This window comes from Pyrus communis, chromosome 11 (assembly GCF_963583255.1).
Source record: "Pyrus communis chromosome 11, drPyrComm1.1, whole genome shotgun sequence".
NCBI lineage: Eukaryota > Viridiplantae > Streptophyta > Magnoliopsida > Rosales > Rosaceae > Pyrus > Pyrus communis.
The window spans coordinates 8,670,423-8,677,231 of record NC_084813.1 but is presented as its reverse complement, the minus strand read 5'-3'; the positions used below and the strand labels follow the sequence as shown (position 1 = coordinate 8,677,231).

The 6,809-nt window shown below is 33.1% G+C and overlaps 1 non-coding gene across 1 annotated transcript; it reads right to left on the bottom strand.

Moving 5' to 3' along the window:
* Positions 1-3,720: 3,720 nt before the first annotated feature.
* Positions 3,721-3,792, bottom strand: TRNAM-CAU (transfer RNA methionine (anticodon CAU)). Its single transcript has one exon. It is a non-coding gene; the product is annotated as a tRNA-Met (tRNA).
* Positions 3,793-6,809: the final 3,017 nt, after the last annotated feature.

Sequence of the window (6,809 nt, the reverse complement as noted above, 5' to 3'; positions counted from 1 at the left end):
GTCATTTGTAGGTGAAGTAGGTGGATGTTGTAGGTGAAGTAGGTGGATGTTGTAGGTGAAGTGGATGTTGTAGGTGAAGTAGGTGGATGGATGTTGTAGGTGAAGTAGGTGGATGTTGTAGGTGAAGTGGGTGGATGTTGTAGGTGAAGTAGGTGGATGTTGTAGGTGAAGTGGATGTTGTAGGTGAAGTAGGTGGATGTTATGTTAAGTGATAAGTGATAAGTGATATGATATGTGGTTATGATATGATAAGTGGTTAAGTGGTGATGATAAGTGATAAGTGATTAAGTGATATGATATGTGGTGATGATAAGTGATAAGTGCATGTGGGTTAACTAATGAAGGAAATGCATGTGCAATGACAATGTGTTAGAATGGATGTGTGTTATGCATGGCATGATTGGGATTAGGAAAGGTTTAAATGTCCTAAAACTAAAGAGAACAAGGTTCCAACACTTTGGCTCCAATTAGGTCTTCAATTTCGTCCAACACTTTGGCTTCAAGCATAAGCTATCCGTCCTTAGCCCAAAAGTGCTCCAAAAGTCTCCAAAATGCATCTTTTTGCTCCTTTAGCCCTTTGGACCTACAAACACACGAAAATAGCTTAAAGTACTAAAATAACTAAAGAAACATAACGTAAATGTACGAGAACAAGCCATTTAAGTCGCATAAATATGCTCCTATCAGCCGGCGGTAGCAAGAGGGATAAGAGAGAGATTTAATTGTGAGGTGTGTGTTGTATCACCTCTTTGTACCTTTATTTATAGTAGTAGGATAGGTAAAAACCTTACCCTTTTAGGATTACAACTCTTAATAGATAATCAACTCCTAATAGGAATATAAGAGATATTCCTAGGTTTACTAGGATTTACACAATCACATTCCTATTGTAAATATGACTGCAACATTATTCATATTGTCGCTCGTGAATCTTCTTGTTTTTATGTATTTGTTTTTTGGCATTCTAAAGAAAGATGGATCAACAAAAAATATTGATATGTTGTCGGTATTTTCAATTTTGCTACAATAATAGTGCTATAGCCTATATTATATTTAGTTTTAGACTTTTATAATGAGGGTTTAGACTAGTTTCTTTGTTATTGCGTGAGAAGGTGAGACTTTTCTTTTGGTTGATAATGCTCGAAAGTTATGTCTAACCATTGTATGTAAACAGAAAACAATGGAACATTTTAAGAAAGAATCTTATTTGATATAGAACAAAAATTAGGTTATTTCAAATGCAATAAAATTAAAACAAAGAAACGGTGAGCAATTAATTAAAGTGATTAAAGAATTGATAATTCACGTGTTAATATGTTATTTTTTGTTGTCATATCCCGAAAGTATATGTTTTTGACTTTTCATGTTCAGATTGACACAACTTTGATATGGTATGTCTATTTTGGGCTCATAATGTATGGATTCAAAGAGAACGACGAGGTATGTAAGAGCAACGATGTCAGTCAGAATTTGACTGACTGTTTACCATGTTTAATTTGGATTTTAATATTTTAGAATTTTTTAGGCCTAATTGGATTATTAGTCCTCGTGGTGATATGATAATTGGAAGATTGCCCATGTGGTTAAAAAACTAGATTTAAGCCCCCATGGTGAAGTCTGTTAGGATTTATGCCTAAAATTGAAAATTCCGTCAACTCTCTATTAACTATTAGCACGTGAGCTACACATATTAGGCTAAATGGAACTTTCTATTAATTGTTAGCACGTGGGCTTACATATGAGGCTAACTTTATCTTTTAGTCTCACATGTGAGCCTCATGGGCTAACAATTAACGGATAGTTAACGAAACTTTCAATTTTGGGCCTAAATCCTAACAGACTTCACCATAGGGGCTTAAATCCTAATTGTTTTTACGACATGGGTTATCTTCCAACTACCCTATCACCACAAGGACTATTAATTCAATTAAGCTTTTTTTTTTAATTTGTTGTTTGTCTAATTCTTACCTATTTGGATTATTAGGGTTCCAATGTTAATTTACATTATAAATAGGTGGATTAAGACCTAAAACCCCCAACATTTTAGTGTCAATCCAAATTGGTCTCAACCTTTCTAAACGTTCCAAACAAGTACCCAACCTATTAAAAATGTTACATCTGTTGAGCCTCAATTAATTTTTCAAACATAGATTATATTCAAAATCCACCAACTGGGTATATCATGGACAATATTAATATTAGTTGCCTTAAAATCTAAATTTCAAACATAAATTATATAATATGGAACCCAATGATCAAACAGGTATTGAATTGAATTGAATTGAAATGGATCCAAATTGAAATTACATCAGGAAGGCAATCTCTTAAAATAAAATAGGGTTTCAAGGAGTTTGTCTCTGCCCTTGTGATTTCCTGTCAGCAACCTCCATGACCTTCTTCTGGATATTAGCAGCTTGATTTGTAAAGTCGAGTTGGTGGTTTTCTGTTGGGTTTGATGATGATGACATGATGAGCGTGGTGGTAATTGTTAATTGGTGAAGGCTATGCTTCCATGATATTTTATTGATTTTGGAGACAAAGTAAACCTAGTTAATTTCATAGATTTTTAACTGGGGCTTAAAGGATGTGACATTTTCAATAGGTTGGGTACTTATATGAAATGTTTAAAAATGTTGAGACCAACTTGGAATGACACTTAATGGTTGAGGGATTTTAGGTATGGTTCATCTTGGCTTTATGTTTGTAATTTTCAACTATTATTTAATAAGCATGAGTTTTCTCTCTTTCTTTTAGTAAAGAGGAAATCCCCTAACACTTTTTTTGTTTTTTTTTTAATCTTTTAGACTAAACATTTGTGACTTTTCAAGATTTGATTAAAGTGCTTTCACCAATCGACACCTCAACATTAAATTAAATTACATGTCATTATTGTACTTCTTTAGAATAGAATGTTAATTACTAATTTTTGAATTTATCCTCTTAGTTTTTAATGCGTTTTTTCCCTTAATTAGTGGGATATTAATTATTACTATTATTATTATTTTGTCAAACGATAGCTTTTGTTATATTAAATATTAGATTAGTCACCGACCGGTTTCAAACCCACGCCGTCATGCAAGGGCTTAACTCATTTCCACAACAATTTTTTTTATTAGTGGGATATTAATTATTAACTCTATTATATCTTTTTCTAATTATATTTTTTCGATCAAATTAATTTTTTTGTTCTACAAAAATTAATTTTCCAAATAATTTGTTTATTGATTTTTTTTTTTTTTCCAAATGGTTGGTGATCCAACATAAAAAGCCCTGTAATTTTTTTCATATTTTTTTGTCAAACTATTTTCCTTTGTCTTTTTTTTTTTTTTTTTTTTTTTAACTTATAGTTTTTGACAAACTATTATTAGGTACAACATATTATGTGTATATTATCATTGGGTACGTTTGAATTTGTTAAAAATATTGATTAGTACGTTTATTGGCACCTATATCAAAACCTCCTGTAAAGTAAATTCTAGGGTTTGCTAAAAGAACATCTATCGATTTTCCTTGTTATATCCCGCAGCGTCGATCATCAAGTAACGGAACACAAAATATGATAAGCAATTTATGGTGGTCAAGGATCAACCCCATTAGGTGGGCAAATAGATATTCAGCCCATTACTACCGAACAAGCCCAATAGTGAACTGTAAGGAAATGGGAGTCCAACTATGCAAAAAAGAAAAAAGCAGATAAAAAGAGCAGAGGAAGCCTTCTCTTATCAGAGCCAGGTTTCGATCCTGGGACCTGTGGGTTATGGGCCCACCACGCTTCCGCTGCGCCACTCTGATCTGTTGGCAACTACTCTACTTTTAAGTTACTTATTCGTATCAAAGGTAAGTGACTGTTTAATTATCAATATAATGTTTCATCTTTAACTTGTTAAAATTCGACATATTCAAAAGGTAGTGCTATTCATGCATCCATTTTTTCTCTCACACCTATCTTAATTTTCAACTATTAAATTGAATGATTGAAGATGATTAATAGACAAAACTTAACAAAAGTGTGTAAGAAGTAAAAAATGTGTTATTTACACTACCCTATTTAAATCCTCCTCGTAATTTTATCATAATCCATATGAAACGCCATAGAGGTACACCTTTTGGGAGCATGCTCCATAAACAAAACAAAAAACAAGATTTCTCTTCGTATCAAATCACCTCAAAATCCACATGACACAAATTTAGCAAATTAACAATTAGGGTTATGGAGTTATATTTGAAACTAAGTTATAGAAAAAAAAATATTATAAATTAAGTTCAGTAAGGAATAAATAGAATAGAGCTGTTCCTATGAGAATGTTTTTGAAGGTCTTTGTTCTTTAGAGCACTATATATGAGAAATCAGAAAATGTTCACTATCGAAATGAATACAATCGACCGATTGTGTAGTTATTATTGTCTTGGTTTACACAAATGTTGAATAGTTCAAGAAATCGTGCTCAATGATCATCAGCTAAGTAAATCCGATATTAATTCACTAAATAAAGTTCAAAGTCCAAAAGTTACCTATCCCGATGCGGTGTCTTTCTATAATGTCTCTCTCTCATTTGCATGAGTCACTTTTCATTATTAATATAATCTTATATATAGTCCACTAAATAATAGAGTATCTCATTGAGTTCATAGCAGAATTTTCAACACAATCGTGGTTTATAGAATTTTCAACACAATCGTGGCTTATAGAAGCCTTGTAATTTGGAGTGTAACTATTACAAAAGCATAATCATTGTACCCTGGGAGACAAGTGTCGATCAACCTAAACACCGTAGAAGGCGCACACTTATTTTAAAGACAGAATATTGAACATTTGCTCGATGAGTTTAAGGTGTTTCTAACTCAATTCTCATGTGCATTAGTGTTGTTTACCGTTATGAGTATGCATTAAAATTGGTTTTAGTTGCATGAACTTTTTTTCCCTTTTTATTACAAGAGGTATTATCATTTTAGTTTATATCAAACTGAAGAGAGAGTTGGAACCCCATACCCAATAGGTTAAAAAAGTGTTGACCACAAAGCCAATCGTACCAATTCTTCTATTCAAAGGAAATACTATTGGGACTAAGAAAATTTATTATTTTAGAGAGATTATTATTATATGCAAGTGGCATTTTACCACAGTAGTAAAAATATGTTGAGCATTTGTAGGACAACATGAGTTCAAATTCCGTCAACTAATCTAACATCTAATCTAATAGAATCTATCATTTGACCAAAAAAAAAAAAAACAGGTTATTGTTGGAAAATATTAGTATTTAGGTTTATTTTAGTATTTGGATTTTTCTTGTTAGTTTAGGATTTGGACCTATCTCATCCGAGTTAGGGTTTCTTAAGTTTAGTTCTCTATAAATATAGTTTGTAATTTAGTTTGAGAAACAAGTTAGTCGCGATGTAGTCTCTTGGAGTTTTTGTAATCGTTTCGGCATTCTTATTTGTTTAATAATATTCTATTTTGTAATCTTATTCGTTGTGCACTCTGATATTCAACTTGGTATCAAAGTAGGTTAGATCCTTCGGGATTTAATCTGTGGTTGATGGGTGCCAATTTGTTTGTATCAATTTTGTTTCCATCATCTTCCGTTGTTTACATTTTTGTTTTAGATTTGTTAGTTGATTTATAGTTTGCAAGAGAGAAAAAAAAAAAAAAAGGTTTGTTTTAGAAAAAGTTCAGTTTGCATTTGATGGCCTTCTGCTCCTTTCCCGTAGTCTCTATTTTTCCTGATCACCCGCACGTGTATAAAAAGCCTAGACCCGAGAACCAATCGGATCGAGTTCGTCTCCACTTGAACTCCTAGTTCCTGCAAAGCAGATTTAATAAACACGTATCTGTAGTTGTCCACTGATTTGAAACCACCACCATCTCACCACATCGTTTCCTGCAATGTGCACCCTTTGCACCCCGCGCGTTTTGCACTAGAGTTCCTGCCCTTGTTGATACGGAATGGAAAAGAGGGACGAAGGAGAAAAGAAGGAAAAGAAATAAGAAAAAAGGAACCACACAAAGGAAAAAGAGGAAGAAGAGGAAAAGAAGGAAAAAATAATAATAAAAAAAATAAATAAATTAAAAAAAAGCCCTACACAGGCAAGGAAAAGAAATTTGGTTAGAAGTCTTTAGGGTCTACTTGTTGTTTGAAGTTGCAGGCCCACAATGAGTTTATTGATGTTATTTGGCTTGTCTGTTGTTGTTTATCGCAACGATTGCTCGAGTGCTCACAATTGGCATTGGGAAAGTTTGTACTAGCATTGGTAGTTGTCTTGCACTAGCAATGTTACACTGGCATTGGTATGGAATCTTGCACTGGCACTGGCATTGGAATCTTGCACTCGCACTAATATTGGCATGAAATCTTGCACTGGCAATGGCATGAAACCTTACACTAGCACTGGCATTGGAGACTTGCACTTGCACTGATGGAATTTCATATTGGAATTGGCATAAAAAATTAGCATAATGGAGCTTTCATCCGAATCTACTTGTTGGCAAACTCATGTCGTTTACCGCAATAAGTTTGACGAAGGGTGTTGGAAAATATTAGTGTTTAGGTTTATTTTAGTATTTGGGTTTTACTTGTTAGTTTAGGATTTACAAATAAAAAACTGAAATAAAGACTTTAAAACCAATTGAATAATATTAAAGTTACTAACGAAGAGTTGTATTTTGAAATATCCAATTAAATTTTCAACAGCTGCAACCAATGCTAAAGCGTCACCCCTTGCACTACCATTGCAAAAGATTAAGGAGGGCAGGGAAACCCATCATTGTTAAGCACATGAACAAGGAAGGTGAGGGCCGATCGATGATAGGA